The 21,342-nt window shown below is 39.8% G+C and overlaps 1 pseudogene; it reads left to right on the top strand.

Annotated features, from left to right (window-relative positions):
- Positions 1 to 19,015: 19,015 nt before the first annotated feature.
- LOC115279247 lies at positions 19,016 to 19,500 on the top strand (annotated as a pseudogene).
- The last annotated feature ends 1,842 nt before the right edge of the window (positions 19,501 to 21,342 follow it).

Here is a 21,342-nt window from a genome sequence, read left to right as displayed (position 1 = left end):
ATGGGCTCTTTGAAAACAGTGTAGCGACCCCATTTTCCTCTTTTGCCTCTGATTTTATAAAGCATTTGTACTCTTGGGGCCCCTGGGTGGCTCAGTCGGTTGAGCTTTGGTCTTCAGCTCAGGTCATGATCTCGGGTTCCTGAGTTCCAGCTCTGTATTCCGGCTCTGTGCTGACAGCTCAGAGCCTGGAGCCTGCTTCAGATTCTCTCTCTCTCTCTCTCTCTCTCTCTCTCTCTCTCTCTCTCTCTCTCTCTCTCTCCCTCTCTCTCTCTCTGCTCCTCCCCCACTCATGTTCTGTCTCTGTCTCTCAAAAATGAATAAACGTTAAAAAATTTTTTAACTTAAAAATAATCACTGTACTCTTGCAACCCTGCACATACACATGGGGGTTTGCTCAAGTGTGTCTTTTACTTGGAAGTCCTGCCTCACTCTCTCCTCCTGGGTAATTAGAGTCAGCTGAGGCTTGCCCTTCACCGTGCAGTCTTCCCGGCACCCCTGACCCACCGCTAGGATGGAGAAGTTGGCCCCACTTCCTAGTTCTCGATCCTGCGTCATTGCACATGCGCATTGTCTATGAAATTTTCCTGGGTCTTTGTCTCCCATGAGAATAGAAGCTCCTTGGGCGCAGAGAACTACTGTTTCTCTGAGCAGCCCTCCCTCTGGCAGGAGAGCTGCTATATAATAGGCAATCTGTCAACATGCATCAAATACATGTATAACTACTGCTGTGGGAGACAGCTAAGGTGACCCTCAGCGAGCCACAACCTGGTCTCATCCCCTTCCGCTGGGTGCAGGTGGAACTTGTAATTTGCGTTCTGATCATCAGCAGTGACAGGGTGTCACTCCCACAATAATTACATTCCAGTGCGTGGCACAGGTGATGAGATGTCATCTCCGAGATCACTCTGTAACAGGCAGTTGCTCAGATTTTTAAACCTTGACATTCACATCTTCTAAGTCTTTATTTTTGGCTTTTTTCTATCAATCAAATAAGGTGTTAAAATTGCCAGCCATGATTGTATATGGTCTCATTCTCCCTTTGTTCTATCAGTTTCTCTTGTGATTTGAGGCTATCTCATGAGGTGCATAAAATTTTGGAATTATTCTTTCTATTCAAGTGGCCTCTTTATCATCATGAAACATCTCTATCTCCAATATTAGCTCATGCCTGAAAGTCTACTTTGTTGATATTAGTATGGCTCGTCTGATTTTATTTTAATTTTTGCCTGTGTTTCTTATCCCTTTCAACTTTTCTGCAATCCTCGAGCGCCTGTAGTTGGTTAAGCGTCCAACATCGGCTCAGATGACTTCTCTAAATGACTCGTAAAGGTATGTCCCTGGTTTTTAAAGTCATTGATGTTTTGCTGTATATACATTTTTTTTCTCCTCCCTATGGTTTCTTACCTAATGATAGAGTATACCTTTTGTGTTAAAACCTCTTGAAAAATTTCATGGCAAGATTAAATTCTAAGTAAAATTAACTTACAAACACCAAGAAATACTCCATTTACAATGGAAATGATGAGCTCATCACTGGATTTTGCTCTGTGAATAAAGGACTCTGAACAATACTGCTTTTTTATGTTTTTTATTTATTTTTGAGAGACAGTGCGAGCAGGGGAGGGTCAGAGAGAAAGGGAGATACAGAATCTGAAGACAGGCTCCAGGCTCTGAGCTAGCTGTCAGCACAGAGCCCGACGCAGGGCTTGAACCCACAAACCGTGAGATCATGATCTGAGTCGAAGCCGGACCCTCAACCAACGGAGCCACCCACGTGCCCCAAGAATAATACTGCTTTTTAAAGCCCATACACCATGTTGGTTTTATAACCATAAATCCTATCTTTTCAGCTTTTCACTTGCTAGAGGAGAGCCTATAAGAAATTACTCTTAGAGCCAAGGTGGAAGGAGCTCTTTGATGGAATGTCAAATTCGGGGCATAAAAGAATCATAAGCCTTGAGAGGAAATGATAATTTAATCTACCTTTAACAGTTTTGAGAGGAGAGAGGAGAGCATCTCAGAGAATGAAGGGACTTGCCCAGTATTACCCGAAAGTGCGTGGCAGATGACCTTCAGGGTCTCGAGGTCAGGTAGCTTGAGCCCGACCCCGTTTTCCTTCCGCATTACCGTATTTTTAAGCCTATTTCATGTGGCAACTGTTTTGGCCTATATTACAAACGGTTCTGTGTCACATGTGCTCCATTTCTGCTTGAGCCAAGGAGTGATTCGAAGTGTTGATACCTAGCTCTCAAAAAGCAAGGGCTCTGCCTATTGATTGGCTGTTACTTCTCCCTTATTGTCAACTTGGTCTCATTTATTCATCTATTTCTTTCTTCAATCAGAAAGAACTGCTCCACAGACTCAGAGCACAAATGCAGTCACAGAGTTGTTTTCTTTTTTAATTTTTTTTACGTAATAACATAAAAACAGAGGGTTTGGGGGGATTTTTGGTAGGAAGAAGTTCAAGATCTTCCTCCTGAGGTTTTACTTGGATTCCCCCAAAGAACTCTAAGGACTTGTACAATTCAGAAAGAATCAGGCAGATCTCTGTACTCCTACAGAGCCAGAGATATAATCTCACCAGCCCACAATTGCTAATGATTCTCGATATTTTATGAAGTTGAGGTTGAAAAGTGGTTGGTCAGTCACACAGAGAGGAGTGCCTGCTGATCCAGATTCCTGAATTGCCATTGTGGTCTTTATAGAATATTTTAGAATACCCTGGGCATGAGTTTGCAAGGTTGCAGCTTTCAGCGTTCGAATGCAAAGCACCTCTAAATGAGCCAGTCAAACCCAGGCATGCTGGGGCATTTATTTATTCATGTAATAGATATTTATCATGTCCCTGCTGGATGGGGAGTACGTATCATGTTCCAGACGCTGTGTTTGGTTCTGAAGGTACAATGGTCTACAACCGAGAAAAGGTCCCTGCTTTTAAGTTTATATTCAAGTCTTTAGGACTTGATGTGACACCTACAATCCCATGAACCTACAATGACTCCTTTCCCTCTCCAGGGTTTCACAGCTGGCTTCCAAAGAAGAATTTCCCTTTAAAAATCTCAAAATTTAGGGACACCTGGTTGACTCTGTTGGTGGAGCATGTGACTCTTGATCTCAAGGTTGTAAGTTCAAGCCCCACATTGGGTGTAGAGATTGGTTAAAAATAAAATCTTTAGAAAGAAAATTTAAATAAAGAAAATACAGGGTGTCTGGGTGGCTCAGCAGGTTGAGCATCTGGCTTTGGCTCAGGTCATGATCTCACAGTTCGTGGGTTCAAGCCCCACGTTGGGCTCTGTGCTGACAGCTCAGAACCTGGAGCCTGCTTCAGATTCTGTGTCTCCCTCTCTCTGACCCTCTCTGCTCATGCTGTCTCTCTCTGTCTCTCAAAAATAAATAAAAAATATTAAAAATAAAAGAAAAATACAAGATGAATGTAAGGGAAAGGAAGCAAAAGCATAAAAACAGATAGGGGGACAAAACATAAGAGATTCTTAAATACAGAGAACAAACCAAGGGTGGCTAAAAGGGTTTTGGATGAGGGGGATGGGTTTAATGGGGGAGGGGCATTAAGAAGGACACTTGTTGGATGGGCACTGGGTGTTGTATGGAGAGGTGAATCACTGAATTCTACTCATGAAATCATTATGCACTATATGCTAACTAACTTGGATATAAATTTTTAAAAATTAAGAAATAATAAATAAATAGAAAAAATTAAAATAGCGTCTCCTGGGTGGCTCAGTTGGTTGAGTGTCCAACTTCAGCTAGGGTCATGATCTCACAGCTCATGAGTTCGAGCCCCACATCAGGTTTTGTGCTGACAGCCCAGAGCCTGGAGCTTTGGATTCTATGTTCCCCTCTCTCTCTGCCCTCCCCTGCTTGTGCTCTCTCTCTCTCTTTCATAAATAAACATTAAAAAATTAAAAATTCTTAAAAAGAAAAAAGAGTTAAAATAAATAAAATAAAATCTCAAAATTTAGGGACTCCTGGCGGACTCAGTCGGTAGAGCTATGTGACTCTTCATCTCAGGGTCATGAGTTCTAAGCCCCATGATGGACATAGAGATTACTTAAAACAATTTTTTTAAATAAAATCTCAATATTTAGACAATCTGATCACTCCCACTTTTCTTATTACCTGGATAGTGGTCTATTTCCCCATCCTTCTAAAGGAGGCTGTTCTCACAGTCCCCAGGAGACTAGGTTCCTCATTCCCAACTCACTACCAAACACACAAATGCTAACCGTCCCAGGAAAGATGACCCGCAGAGATGGAGAAATGCACGTAGGGCAGCTTGCTTTTTGAAGAAGATCACCAAAGCGACTCTAGGCAATAGGTGTCTATCTCTCTGGAGCAGAGGGCTGAGTTGGGTAGATGCTACCATCGGTAATTCAAAAAGAAATTTCCTGGCACCTCACTACTTAAGGAAAATAGAAATATAATCTCTGAGTGAGCAAGCACATAAATAAATGTAGTGTTTAAATTAAAAGGGATCACCTGTTGCACTCACTGCTTCTCAAGTTGTTTTCCAGAATAGCGGTAACTGGCAAATGGTGAGAAATAGGTCAGATAGAGAGGCCAAGTCCTGAAGACAGAAACATTGCTTGGGAAAGATGATGGAGAACCCATATTCCTTAAGCTCACTCTGTAAATAGCATGGCGTCATCTAAATTCAAAGAAAGTATCTTGGCCAGTGTTAGCAAAATTATGATATGATGTGATGATTAAAGAAAACTTTAGGGGTGTCTGCGTGGCTCAGTCGGTTAAGTGTCCAGCTTCAGCTCAGGTCATGATCTCATAGTCCATGCATTCAAGCTCTGTGTTGGGCTCTGTGCTGACAGTGCAGGGAGCCAGGAGCCTGCTTCAGATTCTGTGCCTCCCTCTCTCTCCCTCTGCCCCTCCCCTGCGTGTGCACAGGCTCTCTCGCAAAAATAAACAAATAAACACTTAAAAAAAGATACATTAAAATTTTTTTTTGCAGGGCACCTGGATGGCCCAGTCAGTTAAGTTTCTGACTCTTGATTTTGGCTCAGGTTATGACCTTGTGGTTCGTGATTTCGAGCCCCACATCAGGCTCTGTGCTGACATTGCAGAGCCTGCTTGGGATTCTGTCTCCTTCTCTTTCAGCTCCTCCCCCACTTGGTCTCTCTCAAAATAATAAAAATAAACTTTAAAAAAAGTACAAAATAAAGAGTATAAAAGAAACTTTGCAAATATTGATAGTGTAGAATAGATGAGTGGGAAATTCTTTCTATAAAATTTGCTCCCCCATCGACCAAGAATATAAGACTCATGTCCTAGGAGAGCCTGGTCCTCATATCTGCACCCCATGCTTATGCCTCCAGTTACCAAGTCTGACTGACTGCCTGTCTTATGCCAGCTTCAGTGCCGGGTCTACTTGTGCGTGAGAGCTTGTGTGTGGAGTTAAGACATAAACTCTTATTTAAGAGGCAATAGTCAGGGGGCACCTGGGTGGCTCAGTTGGTTAAGTGTCTAATTCTTGAGTTCAACTCAAGTCATGATCTCATAGTTTATGAGATCAAGCCCTGCATCAGCATAGAAACTGCCCCTCTCCCCCTTGCTCTCTCCCTCTCAAAATAAATAAATAACATTAAAAAAATAAAATAAAATAAAATAAAACAAAACAAAACAGAGGCAATAGTCAGTATGAAAGGTATCTGAGAAAGGTAATGACTTGATCAATGGCAAATTTTAGGAAGGTGAATCTGAGATAAGTTGGACGGGCCTGAGGAGAGGAAATATATAGGCAGTGATTGGGGGAAGCCATCGTGTCTGGTGAGAACTTGACCTACACTGGTGGCAATGTAAATGAAAAAAGAAGGAAATTTTCTCAATTTGAGTTGTTTTTGTTGAGCTAATTAAAGGTGTATCTGATAAATACATTTGATATGGAGCTAAATGAAAACATTCTTTTTTCATAACTGATTTCTGTTGCTGGGAGCTGAAGGAGGAAGGAAAACCAGACATTAGTTGAACATTTACAACCAGAAGTTAAGGATATAATCAACTATGAATTCCATGATAATTATAAAGTAATAAAACATAATACCAACTGTCCAATTTGCTGTGGACATACATGAAAGTGTGCTGAACTCTTTTAGGCCAAACACATTGACATCAAACATTCATAGTTAAAGTGATGATAGCGATAAAGAATGGTCTTTATCCCATTGCCCATTTATCAAGTACATATCCCATGGACTTGAGTGAGAGTTTTCTCTTAAAGATCCCCAAAATTAAAGGCAGTGTTCCAACCCAACTAACTTCTTCTGTTTACTGAGGGTTCAGCACCATCAGATCTGGGTAGAGGCAAAATAAAATAGTTTCCTGAAAGTAGAAAGAGGATAGCCCTGGAGAAAAACCTATTTCCAACTTTTTGACTCAGGCTGGGATGGAAAAGAAACTCCCCTCAGACACAAAAAGTGCACAAACCCAGAGACACACGTCGGTGAGGATACGTCCAATCTCAAAAGTCATCACAGCGACACAGCGACTCCTCTGTGTGGAAAACCAGACGAATTCTGTGATAATCATTTCTGGAAGGAAGAGAAATATGTTGTGTTTCAGAGCAGAGTGAAAAGTTTTTAGCTCAGTATCATAAAGTCACTAGGAGAATGGGGGGAAGCCATGAATCCCAAAGCAACCATTAAAACAAAGACAATAACAAATAACGATCCCTCCATAAATTTATTTTGATGGTTATACCTTATGTTCCATCTCTTGCCAAGCTGTCAGCAGCAAGACATGAAGACAGACGTAAGCCTGAAACTGTTGCACCCCGCCCAAGAGTGGAATTAGGCAACAGGCTCCGACCGTAATGACAAGTCCGTGAAGCTGATGCAGATCCCTCCTCTGTGATGTCATGTTCTCCTCTCATCAGAGAGTAATTTCTCAAATTCCTCTGCACCACCCCTTGCTTCTACAACTCTGGATGGATTTTCTATATCAAAATCACACAAGTGTGCTTCCCTTCTCTTAAGAAATCATTGTATCATTCTCAGGGGACTCTCACTGCCCTTGAAAGAGAGCCTTCCTCTTCTCACTTGCACAGGTACAGGATGGCAGAAGAGGCCCCAGATAGCCTACCAAAAGGAAGCCAGTTGATGTTCGAAGTGGGAAGAGCAATATGATAATAAATCTACAAATAAACCATAGCATGAAATGAGGAATAGATAACCTAATGGGATGGGCAGGCAGAATGGAGCCGCCCCACAAAGAGGAGAGCTTCTCAGGCCTTGTCCACCCATTTGGGACATAGTTCTGTGGCAGGTATGGTCTTCATTCTTCTGAGATCAAGGAATGAGAGGTCAGGAGCTGAGTCTAGAATCTGAGCTCTCTCTGGCTCCTCGGTGACAGCCACTCCCAGAGCCTCTGTCCTACATAGCTGCCTCCTTTGTGTCTCTGGGAGGTCAAAGCCGGTAGATATATTCCCATAACCCTATTGCCAAGATTCATTGAAGGAGAGAAGGCATTGGTCTAACGTACTGTCTTAATGTAGGGGAGTGTATGTTCTTTGGTCAGAAAGGGAGGAAGAGGGATCAGAAAGACACAGAGGATAAGAGTGGGTAAAAATAGACAATGACGGGCATTTTGCAATATTTACAACTTACAACATGCCTTCACATGCATGTTCTCACTTACCATAATAGCTCTGTATTTTTAATATGCACTATTTTTTACAGAGGAAAAAATTAAGACTCAGAGTGGGTAGGTTCTTTGTCCAAGATTGAGTAGGAAATCAAACACAAAACCATGGTTCTAAATCCCAGATTTTTGCTTTTCTTTCTATAACACAGTGACTTGTAGATTTTGTGAAGAGATTAATTTCTTCTTGAGCTGTCTCAAGAGCCAGTTGTCTTAGATGCACAGACACCCATTTTTCTGGATTCTTTAGAAAGTCCTCTCTTTCTTAACCAATTTTTACCCTATCACTGGATAACTAAACCAGTTGCTGGTCCTGCCCCTCCTCCTCCAGCCTCTCTGGCAGAGCCCTAACAAAGAGACCCGCGGGGAGGGGTGCAGCTCTCATAAAGGCTAGGTAAGGTACCTGGCCCCTATGCCCTATGGAGGGATGTGTGTCCCTATGCAAGGATCACTTGCAACTGACTGGCTTTGATTTGAGATTCACACTCTCAGAATTAGATTTCCCTTATTTGTACCTCAATCATGCCCTGAAATAGCCTGTTTTGTCCTCAAATCTCTGTTGACTAAGATTTCCATCTCATGGCACAATAATCATGTGGTGGCTCTATATCCCATCCACCCCACATGCACACAATCTTATACTTGAGCACAAATCTCCCTTGTGACCAGGTCCATATTGTCTACAATGTGATGCCCAGATAGCTCCCTGCTGATTAGCAGTTATCAGCTCATTTGCCAATTATTGTGTCAAATTTAAAATAAATTGCTACTATGTCTTGGGCATATAAGTACCTAGTCCTGTACTAAGCATTTTACCTGGGTCATCTTACTTCTTAAAACATCGCTGTGAGAGACGTGTACCAAAGATCCCAACTGAATTTGGGACAAGATACTTCTGTAAGCGTAAAAGTTTAGTGATAATTTGTTCAAAGCAACCTGGCAAGAATGTTTTATATGGTAGAAAATAAGGGTCTATGTATTTTAAACTTTCATAACACATGTGTGAAAACTGTATAACTTTAAGCTGCCTATAGAATGAGTGCTTGATAGTCACTTGCCCTTCACCATCCAGGAAAATTAGATTAGAATAAGAGACTGTAGGAGAATTTCCTTTGAGCTCTTTTGTTTCACTTTGGCAAAGTGGTGGGGGAGGGAGGGACAACTGAAACACGTATGCATACACGCACACGCACACACATGCAGACACACACAAATTGGTTTTCTCTGCCTAGATAAACGCAAAAGGCTAAAAGCTATCAACAGTGATTTTTGAGATAATTGGAGCCTCTATATTGAAATACATTGGGAGTTCATTACACCGTTAGAAAAGGATACAGTCCATTTACTGTTATTTAACCACATTAATCATTATGATGAAATATGTTGTGAACTAATTCATGAATTTCATGCTTAGACAATTACAGTGTTGCATGAGGTAATGACTTTAAGCAGTGACAGGTAAACTCCTTCCATGTTGGCTAACATGAGTAAGTACTCACTTTCCTCTGTGGGGACCAGATACTCTGGGCACACCCAAACTTCTATAGACAAACAGCAATAATGTGAAAATGAGATCCATCCACTAGTACTTGAATGTTAAAGCCTTCATTTTTTTGTCTTCTACAAAGACTTGACGTCATTGCTCTTGACAATTATAAATGAAGCAGAGGCAGAATCCTGCCTATGCTAGGAATCTAAATTCCCAGTAATTTCAACACCCAACCTTATGATATCGATAAGCAAACAAGTATAAGCTTTGAAGTTCATTCCTTCTACAGTCTTCTCACGGGAGGACACAGTGGGGCTGGCTATTGGTGGGCCAATGGCTCCTTTAGGGCAGGAACCGTATTGAAATTTTGTCACTGTGCCTCTATTATCTAGCATAATACCTGGCATTTAATAAGGGCTCGCTGAATAATGACTATTCCAGGCTCTAAGATCCCCTGCTAATTGCCTGTGTGATTTGGGGCTAGTCCTTAATATGATAAGGGAGTTGGGCTTAAAGGACACTTACTGTGTTTTCAACTCTAATATTTTACTAGTCTTTGCCTGAATTCTCTGGGTGTTCACCAGTTTACTCGAATGACCACAGGGAAAAACACCGTTCCTCCCAAAAACACTTAAAATGAAATAATCCCCATCTCCCTCATTCAACCAATCTGTGTCTCTTCCTCACTCCATCTATCATCTGCCAAAGGAACACCCATTGCTCATATTTTATGAAAGGTTCTCAAATGTAACCCATCCTAGTGCTAACACGGTTTCTTGCCCAGAGTAGGAAACATATGTTAACTTGCCTTGATACTGTTCCCATTTTGGTTTTCAGAAATTAGTTCTCTTTTGGAACCTTTATTAGTGCCACTTAATTAAATCAATACCTGCTACAACTTTTTATTTGTCTATCAAATATCTCTTTCCTGAACCACCAGGAGGCAGTGTTGAAGTATCTCTAAGCTAAAGAAAGACCCATAAGCTCAGGACACAAAGTAGAACTTGACTCCCCAAGCTTAGAGGTTTCCTATAGACTCTGCTTCCAGAAATAAGAAAAAATATCCTGACATCTTCCTCACAAAGAGATAGCTGACAGTCCTAAAAGATGCACACACCTATTGGAATCCATTTTTTAACCCCCTCTGCAGTTTATAATGCCATCATTTGGGGGCATTCCTGAAGTTTAATTTGCCATTCTCCCATTCAAAACTATTCATCATTGTACTACTAATTACTTTTCCATTATTAGCTGTCAAATGACTCCTGTGTTTTCAAAAGGATGTGATCAGCAACTAAAGGATAGCCCTTCTTTAGAAAAATCCTTTATTTATTAAACAGAAAGTAAGTTCTTAAGAAGGCCATAAGCTAAGAGGAAAGGTGGGAGCATTTTCTTTAGGACTAGGCATGTATCGAAACCTTACAGCAACACTGAGAAGCAAATATTCCCATTCCTATTTACAAGAGAGAGCCAAACTTTATTTAAGGTCAGATAGATAATTAAGTGCTCAGGATACAAACGGGGCCTATCTGATTCAACATTCTACTGTATCAAGTGGCCTTGTGAAGAAAAACAACAATCTAAGTGAACTGTTAAGTCATGTCAAGTTTGGTGCAGAAGTCTTTCGATTCAGCGCTCTAATCTTGATCACAGTCTAGACACATCATTCATGGACACGAAGTCACCCCAGGCGTTGTAAGAACACTCACTGCTCGCTCACTGACACACTGTTTGTATCTGTGCTGTTTTTATTATTATGGGCTTATTTGGTAGAGCGTTTCTAAGCCTCCTTTTCGCCCCCAATTAGAAGAGCCATCCCTAGAGCAACCCTAAATTGCCTTTTCTGAAAAGAAAAACAAAGTCATCAAAGCTCTTATCTCAACTGATTTCCAAACTCTAAGCCCCAGGAAGATAATTTAAAAAGTAATTAGAGTTTACTCACACCCTGTCCTAAGCCCCACAGAGTTAAGAAACAGGCTTTTGAGATTTGTTTAAGGGCAGTTCTAATTTCAGTCTTTTATTGACGATCACTTATGACCAGGTTTGCATAATTACAAATGAAATGGCTGAATTTTCTGTATGCTCTTAAAATTACTCTTCTCAAAGTATAAAAAATATACGTAAAGGGACACAGAAAGAAAAAAAAAAGGGAGCTTCATGATCTCACTTATTTAGAGAATCTACAAAAGTCAAATTACATAGGAGCAGAGAGTACATTAGTGGTCACCAAATGTGAGAGGTGTTAGCCAAAGCCACAGTTTTATAGGATGAACAAGTCTAGAGATCTAATGTATACATGTTGACTAAAGTAAATAATACTGTGTTGAATTCTGGAAATTTGCTAAAAGATTTCCAGTGTTTTTATTACACACGTGCGCTAATTAGCTTGACTATGGTAATCATTTCATTAGGTATATGGATATCAAATACCTTAAATATATACAGTTTTTAGTAAAAAATAAAATCTTATTTTTGGGGTATTCAATTATAATTTTGATGAGTTCTTTTTAAAATTTTTTATTTAAATTCTAGTTAGTTAACATATTATGCAATATTGGTTTCAGGAGTAGAATTCAGTGGTTTTTCACTTCGAGGCGGCACCCAGCGCCCATCACAGAGTGCCCGGCAGAATGCCCATCCCCCACCTCCCTTCCTCCCTCAACCTTCAGTTTATTCTCTATCCTTAAGAGTCTAAATCAATGGGGATTTGCTCTTGTGGTTTCTTTCCCTCTCTTTCTTTTTAAAAAATAAAGTTTTGGGGCACCTAGGTGGCTCAGTCAGTTAAGCCTCCAACTTTGGCTCAGGTCATGATACCACAGTTGGTAGGTTGGAGCCCAGCATCGGGCTCTGTGATGACAGCCCAGAGCCTGGAGCCTGCTTTGGATTTTGTGTCTCCTCTCTCTGCTCTGTATCTCTCTGTCTCTCAGAAATAAATAAATGTTAAAAAAATAAAATAAAATAAAATAAAAATTTTAAATAGAAATAAAAGAATACACAGAGAAGGGACCTGTGTACAGGACATGATTAACAAGAGCATCCACACCATAACAGGACTTCTTGCAATCAGAGAGACAAATTAAAGGAATAATATAATTAATTGCCAAGATGCCAAATATCCAGATGTAGGAGTGGGTCACCTTCACCGTAGAATTAAGTGGTCCTGTTCTTAAAGCATAGTAGATGCTTCACAGGTTCTAGTAGCATAATATGTAGATATAGCCATTGCACCAACTGTCTCCCTAGAATTTTTATTTGCTCAGGTGGGTGGTGAAAAATTATCAGTGCCTAGTAAAAACAAGGAGCTCTAGAACTTTGGGAAGATTTCGTGACTGTTACAGACAGACCACCGCGAAAATAACTGGAGTAGATCTTGGGTATCTGAACACTTCTTGCAAGAGAAGTGACAAAGTAACCGGAAACATCCTAGCCACATAGAATCACATCATTATCCCAGTGTGATCCTGAGAAAGGGAATAAGGCGGTCAAGCGCCTTTCTGCTGAGGGAGGGATTGAGGGAAAGGGAAATAAAATGAATGGCAAAGGGGCAGGCTCGGCCCTGCTGTGAAACTCTTCACACGCACCAGGTGGGCCATCGTTTGCAATCACCTCCCCGTTGATTTAGACCATTTCCGGTGGCAATTGAGGAGGGAACTCCTAGGCCTGGAAAAGGGGAATTAAAGAAAAGAGGGGTAGAAGGTAATAGCTCTTTGCAAAAAATGACATAAAATAAAGCACACACATTTAATGTAATGCAGTTTTATTGCCCACCGTGACTGTAGGAGGCTTACAGTGTGGAAAGAGCGGTCTCTCAAGGTGGAGGATTCGGCCGGCTGTATACTTCTCTTGCTGGCTCTCAGCCTCCTCCGCACATCCCTCAGCTATCAGGAAAAGTACCAAAATAAAACAGTTCCCATCAACTATCAAATCACGTTGCACCGAAACAGAGGACGGAAATGAAAACCCAGACGTCGTCTTCAGGACGTTCTTGAGCCCTATGCTCATACACCAGTGTCGGGTGCCTCAATAGTCAGTAAAAATGCTCTGGCATTTCTGTTTTCTTGCCAGGATGGTCTGTCATTCCACAGAGTCGCCTTGATTATTGCCAAATTAGATAGTCACCAGGGTGCCTACAATGTGAAAGTTAGGAAAGATAGCGTTGTGACAAAATGCTTCCCATGGCATGGAGATCCTCTGACACCGACAGTCCTTCAGCATTTTAAAGGGTGTTTGCTGAGAACTTTCTTTTTGCACGCCATTAACAGTCCAGCAACTGGTCACAGCATACATAATTGGCCATTTGTGTTTTCCAGCTAAGGGGCCAGTGGTGAATGTGGCTTCTAAGCCAAGAGCAGGGCCCCACCCTGAACAAATTTGGCCTGAAAAGCAAACCTTCAAAAAAAATCTAGTCCTGGCTTGCCAAATACTCTAACATAAATACTATTCCTTTTTGGAGAGGAAGATAGGTCAGAACTAGATCAGAGCACGATTGCTTCTTTTCCTCTCCACTCTTGTTCTTTTTTTTTTTTTTTAATTTTTTTTTATGTTTTTTTATTTATTTTTGAGAGACAGAGACAGCGCAAGCAGGGGAGGGTCAGAGAGAGAGGGACATACAGAATCTGCAGACAGGTTCCAGGCTGAGCCTCAATCAGCTCAGAGCCAGACGCCGGGCACGAACCCACAAACGGTGAGATCATGACCTGAGCTGAAGTCCGGGTGCTTAACCAACTGAGTCAAACAGGTGCCCCTCCAGTTCTGTTCTTTCAAAGAACAGGAAAATAAGAGGCTGAGACCAGAATGTATTGACTGACCAGCTTATCAGAAACTTGTGTTATCCTCACAAGGATTATAATTACAAAAGAATGTAATCAGAGAGGTCGTTGGAGATACATTTTTATATAAAAATACTTTTATTTATGTATAAACATGGACACATTCACACTTCTATGTCAATAAGCATTTATATGTATTGATACACCTTGAAGAGATTTTCAAGGAAAGTGGGGAAACTATTTTAAAAAGAAATATTCTTTTTTGCTGATCACTATCTGACTTTAATCATATACTGTATTTAATCCAAAGGAGACTTTTTTTAAGTTGGTTTTTTTTTTGAAGCATTTGGTATGGATAAAGGAAAACAAGCTTTTATTGGGACCAAATTATTTTCTTTCCCTCCACTTTTAATGTTATATATTTAGTAAACACACAGCACTTGTTATGTACCAGGCACTATTCTGAGCATTCTGTAAATACTAATTTGTTGAATCTTCCAACAACCCTAAGAAATATGTACTATTATTATCCCTAGTTGGCAGATTGAGTACAGAGAAGGCAAATAACTTGCCCAAGGTCACACAGCTGCTAGCAGTCAAGTTGGAATTTTAGTTGGGCATTCTGGGTTTGAAGTCCAAAGTCTGTGTCCTTAACTCTGCCTACTTCCTTGGTGAAAAATTTAATCTCATAAAAACCTTCACAGATGATGAAAGCAAGGCACAGAGTTTCTATAACTCCATTTCATCCATGCCAAATTTAAACAAGAATATAGCAAATTAGAACAATAGCACTAACAAAGATATTTTCACATGAGACGTATTTTCTTTTTAAGTTGACATCAGCTCTTTTCAATGGGCCTGTTATCTCCAACTGGCATTTTGTATGTATAGCGAGTAACATAATTCCTCGTGTATGTCCAGACCACTCTGTTCTCCAGCTAAACACTGCTGAATCGCTTAGGGCCCCATTCCTAATCAAGAATTAAAAAGCACATTCAAAAGAATAAACTCATCCATTGGCTACCAGTTTATTGTCAAATGGTGTAAAAATTAGATTGGTAATAAAAAATTTTTATTGGCTACATCCACAGTGCTTCTGGTATATTACAGCTTGACTAAACTTTTCCAGAAGGACACTTGCATACAAAGTTTGTTGTCATTTGAGTTTAAGCTAAGAATTATGAAATGAGATGATGTTAGCAACAGGTGTATTTCTAACTTATTAAAAATAAGATAATATCTTCATTCACACAGATGCACATTGTAGAAGTTCTGGAGAAAAGTTAGAGCAACCGCGATCAAATCTTTCTGAATAGTGAGGTTCCTTTTGGGCAATGGGGACATAGGACCCCATTTCTTTGTCTCCAATCTGTCCCTTCTCAAACCCTACTACCACCAATAGAGTTTCTGCTTTAACCTCTCTCAATTTTCAACTTGACTCCTTCCCTATTTAATTTTCACAGGACTGATAGATTGATCTTTTTGGAACACATATAACTTCAAATCAGTTTCTGCTTAGAATATTTCTGTTGTGGGCACCTGGGTGGCTCAGTCGGTTGGGCATCCGACTTAGACTTAGGTCATGATCTTGCAGTTAGTGGGTTCGAGCCCCATGTTGGGCTCTGTGCTGATAGCTCAGAGCCCGGAGTCTGCTTCCGATTCTGTGTCTCCCTCTCTCTCTCTAACCCTCCCCCCCATGCTCTGTCTCTCTCTCTCTCAAAAATAAATAAATATTTTTAAAAAGAATATTTCTGTTTCTTTCTAATATCTTTTTCTTAAAATTTTTAAATGTATTTAAAAAAATTTTTTAAAGTAGGCTCTGTGCCCAATGTGAGGCTTGAACTCCTGACCCTGAGATTAAGAGTCACATGCTCCACCAACTGAGCCAGTCAGGTACCCGTGTTCTTCTCCATGATTTGAGAAACAAGTCATAACTAGAGGAGTGTCTGGGCTTTCTGCCACTCTACTTGTGAATACTAATGCCACAAAGGAGTATCTTATTGCTGTGTATGTTACTCTCTCTTTGACATCATGGCTAAGGCTGTTTCTTCAAACAACCTTGAATAGTATATTAGATATAAATCCATTATTTCTCTTTGGTTGCATAACAGTTTCTTATGCATATATGGCTTCTAGAAAGTTAGCCATTTATTCAGCATTCAGTGACCACTGTCTTAGGCACTATGACATTTGGTGGGTTTTGAAAGGTAAAAACTTAAAATATATCTGCCTTCAGAGAGTTTGCATTTATTGGAGAACACAGCTATATAATCATATAATTGTAGGTTTAAGTTTTCAGGTTGAGAAAAACTATAAGTTGATAATATTGAATCTTCCTGTCAATGAACATAGATTATCTCCCCATTTGTTTAGTTCTTCTTTGATTTCATTAATTAGAATTTTGTAGTTTTCTCCATATAGTTAATGCACACATTATGGGAGATTTCATTTTTTGTGATGCTAATGTAAGTGGTATTGTGATTTTAATTTTAAATTCCACTTGCTCATTGCTGGTATATAGGAAAGCAGTTGACCTTGTGTATTAGCCTTGTACCTTGTATGCTGCGACCCTGGTGTGTGTGTGTGTGTGTGTGTGTGTGTGTGTGTGTGTGTGTGTGTGGTATGTGTACACAATTGTGTGTATATATGAGCAATTGTGTATATATGTGTGTACACATATATGTGTGTGTATATGTGTGTGTATACACAATTGCTCATTAGTTCCAGTTCCACATATATATGTGTGTATATATATATATATGTGTGTGTGTGTGTGTGTGTGTGTGTGTGTTTGTGTACACAATTGCTCATTAGTTCCAGGAGGGTTTTTTGTTGTGGATTCTTTTAAATTCTCAACATACACAATCACATCATTAAAAAACATATTTTAAAAAATTTTTTAACATTTATTCATTTTTGAGACATGGAGAGAGACAGAGCTTGAGTAGGGGAGGGGCAGAGAGAGAGGGAGACACAGAATCTGAAGCAGACTCCAGGCTCTGATCTGTCAGCACGGAGCCCAATGAGGAGCTCCAACTGGCAAATTGTGAGATCATAACCTGAGCTGAAGTCAGACTCTTAACCGACTGAGCCACCCAGGCATCCCTAAAAAGAAATTTTGTGTCTTCCTTCCTTCCTGCCTGCCTTCTTTTCATCCTTCCTTCCTTCCTATTTGTATACATTCTATTTCCTTTTCTTGTCTTATTGCTTTAGTTAGAACTTCTAGTACATGTTGAAGAGGAATAGTTGGAGGGGCCATCTTTGCCTTTTACCTGATCTTAGTGACAAAGCTTCAGATGGACAGAGTTTTTCGTAGCAGTCCTTTACTATTCTTTTAATGTCATAGGTTCTATAATGATACCCTCTTTTCCATTTCTAACAGTAGTTTGTATCCTGTTTTTTCTAGTTAGCCTGGTTAGCAGCTTATTGATTTTATTGATCTCTTAAAAGAACTAGCTTTTGCTTTTATTGATTTTTCTCTTGATTTCCAACTTTCAATTTCATTAATTTCTGCTCTATGTCTCATTTATTTTCTTCTACTTACTTTGGATTTATTTTGCTCTTCATTTTCTAGTTTTGTAAGGTGAAAACTTAGACTATTCATTTTAGATCTTTCTTATTTTCAAATATTTATATATATATGTTTATATGTTATATATGTTTATATATATATAAATACACACCATTTTTGTTACTGTTTTCTATTTTTCCCTTATTTTTTGTTCTTATTTTTGTCTTCCACATTCTTTTTTCACTTATGTGCTTCTTTCCGCCACCCCTTGTTCCCCCAGGATACTGCTACAACTGATTTTTGCCATTTTTGCTTTTCTTTAAAGTGATCTCTATAACCAACATGGGGTTTGAACTCATGACTTGAAGATCAAGAGTCAACCAGGAACCCCTGTTTTTGCTTTTAACTGAGCATTTTTAATGATTCCATTTTCTCTCTTTTCTTATAATATTTATGCTTCTTTTTTAAGTTTATTTATTTATTTTGAGAGAGAGAGAGGTCAGCATGAGCAGGGGAAGGACAGGGAGACAGAGGGAGAGAGAAAGAGAATCCCAAGCAGGCTCCACATGCTGTCAGCACAGAGCCCAATGCAGAGCTTGAACCCACAAACTGAGAGATCATGACCTGAGCTGAAATCAAGAGTCAGACACTCAACCAATTGAGCCGCCCAAGTGCCCCTACCTCTTTTTCTTTTTTTCCCCCTTTTTTACAGATGTTTTCCTAAAGTTTGCAATATAAATTTATGAAGAATCCAAGTCTGCTTTAAAATATACTATACTGCTTCACAGGAAGCTCAAGTACTTTGTAACAAAGCAAACTTAATTCCTCCCTCCTACCTCCACATTATTGCTGTCATTCATTCATTTTTATATAAACAAATAGAAGCATACAAATATTACATAGATAAGAATATGTACATATAAGATTATGTATACATAAGAATATAGAATTAAATATATTGTTGTTATTATTTTGCACGATTATTGATTAGCTCTACTAAGAATAAGAAAAATAAAAGGTTTTATTTTACCTTATTCCTTCTTCAGTGTTCTTCCTCTCTTCTGTAGATACAAGTTTCAGACCTATAATACTTTCTTTCTCTGGAAAGAATTTCTTTTAGTATTTCTTTCAAGGTAGGGCTACTGGCAACAAATTCCTATAATTTTTGGTTGTCTGAGAAAGTCTTAATTTCTCCTTCACATTGGAAGGATGATTTCATAGGGTACCAAACTGAGATTGGAGGATTTTGTTCTCTCAACACTTTAAATATTTCACTCCATTCTTTTCTTACTTGCATGGTTTCTGAGGGAGAGTCATATGTAATTACGTCTTTGATCCTCTAGGGAAGGTCTTTTTCCCCTTCTGACTTTTTTCATTATATTTGATTTTCTATAATTTGAATATGTTAGGCCAAAGTGTAGTGGATTGTTTCTTTTTTGTTTGTTTTTGATATTTATCATGCTTGGTGTTCTCTGGGTTTCTTGGATCTGTAGTTTGGTGTCTGATATTAATTTGGACAAAATTTTCAGTCATTATTATTTAAAACTATTTCTTCAGGCTTGGACCCATGGTGCTGGCAGGATGGGCAAGTATCATGGTCTTCGTACTGCCAGGAAGCTCCGTAGCCACCGATGAGACCAGAAGAGGCATGATAAACAGTACAAGAAGGCCCATTTGGGCACAGCCCTGAAGGCCAACCCTTTTGGAGGCGCTTCCCATGCAAAAGGAATTGTGGTGGGAAAAGTAGGGTTAAAGCCAAACAGCCAAATTCTGCCATCAGGAAGTGCGTCAGGGTCCAGCTGATCAAGAATGGCAAGAAAATCACCACCTTTGTACCCAATGATGGTTGTTTGAATTTTATTGAGGAAAACGATGAGGTTCTGGTTGCTGGATTTGGTCGCGAAGGTCATGCTGTTGGTGACATTCCCAGAGTTCGCCTTAAGGTCGCCAAAGTAGCCAATGTCTCTCTTTTGGCCTTGTACAAAGGCAAGAAGGAAAGACCAAGGTCTTAAGTTTTGATGATGAAGACATGACAATAAATTTTCATACACCAAAAAACAAAATATTCTTCTATTCCTCTCTTTCTTCTCCTTCTGATATCCCCATTATGTGTCTGTTACACCTTCTGTAGTTGTCTCACAGTGCTTAGATATTGTGTTCTGATTCATTTATTTGTCTTTTCTCTCTTTGCTTTTCTGTTTTGGAGCTCTCTACAGAGATACCCTTAGGCTCAGTGATTTTTTTTCCCCCAGCCATGCCCTCTACTAATATAACCATCAAAGGCATTCTTTATTTCTGTTACAGTGCTCTTGATCACTAGCATTTTTGTTTATTTGGGTTTTTTTCTAGAATTTCCACCTCCCTGCCTACATCACTCATCTGCTTTGCATGTTATTAACTTCATCTATTAGAGCTCTTCACATATTAATCATAATTATTTTAAATTCCCAATCTGAAAATTCCCACCGCCCCACTATTGTCCAGTCTGGCTCCAACAAATGCTTTTTTTTTTTTTCAAAGTGTGTTTTCTGTCTTTTAGTATATTTTGTAGTTCTTCATTAGAGTTAGACATGACGTAAAAAACACTGCTGTAAGTCAGCCTTTGTTCCGGCACTGGTAAGGTGTTGGGAAAAGTCGGGCATTCTACAATCTCATGATTAGGTCTCAACCTTACCCGCCAGTGCTGTTGAACTGTGTACTTCACACATGCTTTTCGGGGGCCCAAACTTCGGCCTTTCCCTCACTTCTCATGAAAGGCTGGAGCTAGCTGGAATTTCCTTCTCCCAATTCAATTAGGGCTTGCTAAAACTCCAGCAGGTAGGCTCTGGCTAAATAATTTCTAATGAAGGCAGACCTTATTAAGAAGACCTGGTGCTCTGGGATATTTCAAAATGATTCCTTCCCCCCGCCCCCCACCAGAAGCACAGGAGGAGTTTTCATTAATATTTTCTATGAAAACCTGGTAGAGTTCTGAAGGTACAACTCACAGAAGTTCGGGGCTCCTCTGATGACTAAATCTACCTGGGGTTATCTCTAGGCACTGTCTACCCTGAGCCTCTAGCGTCTGTCAGTTACAGTTCAGATTTCCCCACGCTGGCACTGGTCCCTGCAGAGATTTCTATTAATAATAAAGTCAACTGTGACTCTCTGTGTTTGCTTATTAATGTCTCCAATTTGGAGGCAGCAGTTTATGCTATGACCTCATTTCTTTAACAAAGTTGTTGATTTTTCAGTTTGTTCAGCATTTTACTCATTGTGCAGATGTTAGTTTTTCAATAATTTTTAACTAAAAAAGGACAATTTTAACAACTCCAAAGATCACTCTATTTTAGAATAGTTACACAAAAACACTTGAAATTTCTTGACAGCAATTTAAGTCGAGTTTTCATTTTAAAAGGTGACTGAGGGGACGTCTGGATGGTTCAGTTGGTTAAGCATCCAACTTTGGCTCAGGTCATCATATCACGGTTCATGGTTCTCTCTGAAAAATTAATAAAGATTAAAAATTTTTTTAAATAAATAAATAAAAGGTGGCTGAGTTTGCATGCACTACCACTTGTAATTACAAATTCATTAGACACATATTGGTTTAGTCTCTGTTGTCCACTTTAGACTGTAAGCTCCCCTAGGTGGTACCGGAACTTCTTATAACCAGTCAGTTAGTACAGAGTAAATATGAAGGAATTTTTTTTCTAAATCTTCCTAACGAAAGCAAACATTTTTTTTAAAGTGGGGGGTACCTGGGTGGCTCAGTCAGTTAAGCATCTAATTTCAGTTCAGGCCATGATCTTGTGGTCTGTGAGTTTGAGCCCCGCATTGGGCTCTGAGCTCACAGCTCAGAGCCTGGAGCCTGCTTTGGATGGTATGTCTCCCTCGCTCTCTGCCCCTCCCCCACTCACCTTCTGTCT

The sequence above is a fragment of the Suricata suricatta genome, chromosome 15 (genome assembly GCF_006229205.1).
Source record: "Suricata suricatta isolate VVHF042 chromosome 15, meerkat_22Aug2017_6uvM2_HiC, whole genome shotgun sequence".
NCBI lineage: Eukaryota > Metazoa > Chordata > Mammalia > Carnivora > Herpestidae > Suricata > Suricata suricatta.
This window is presented reverse-complemented; position numbering and strand designations above follow the sequence as displayed.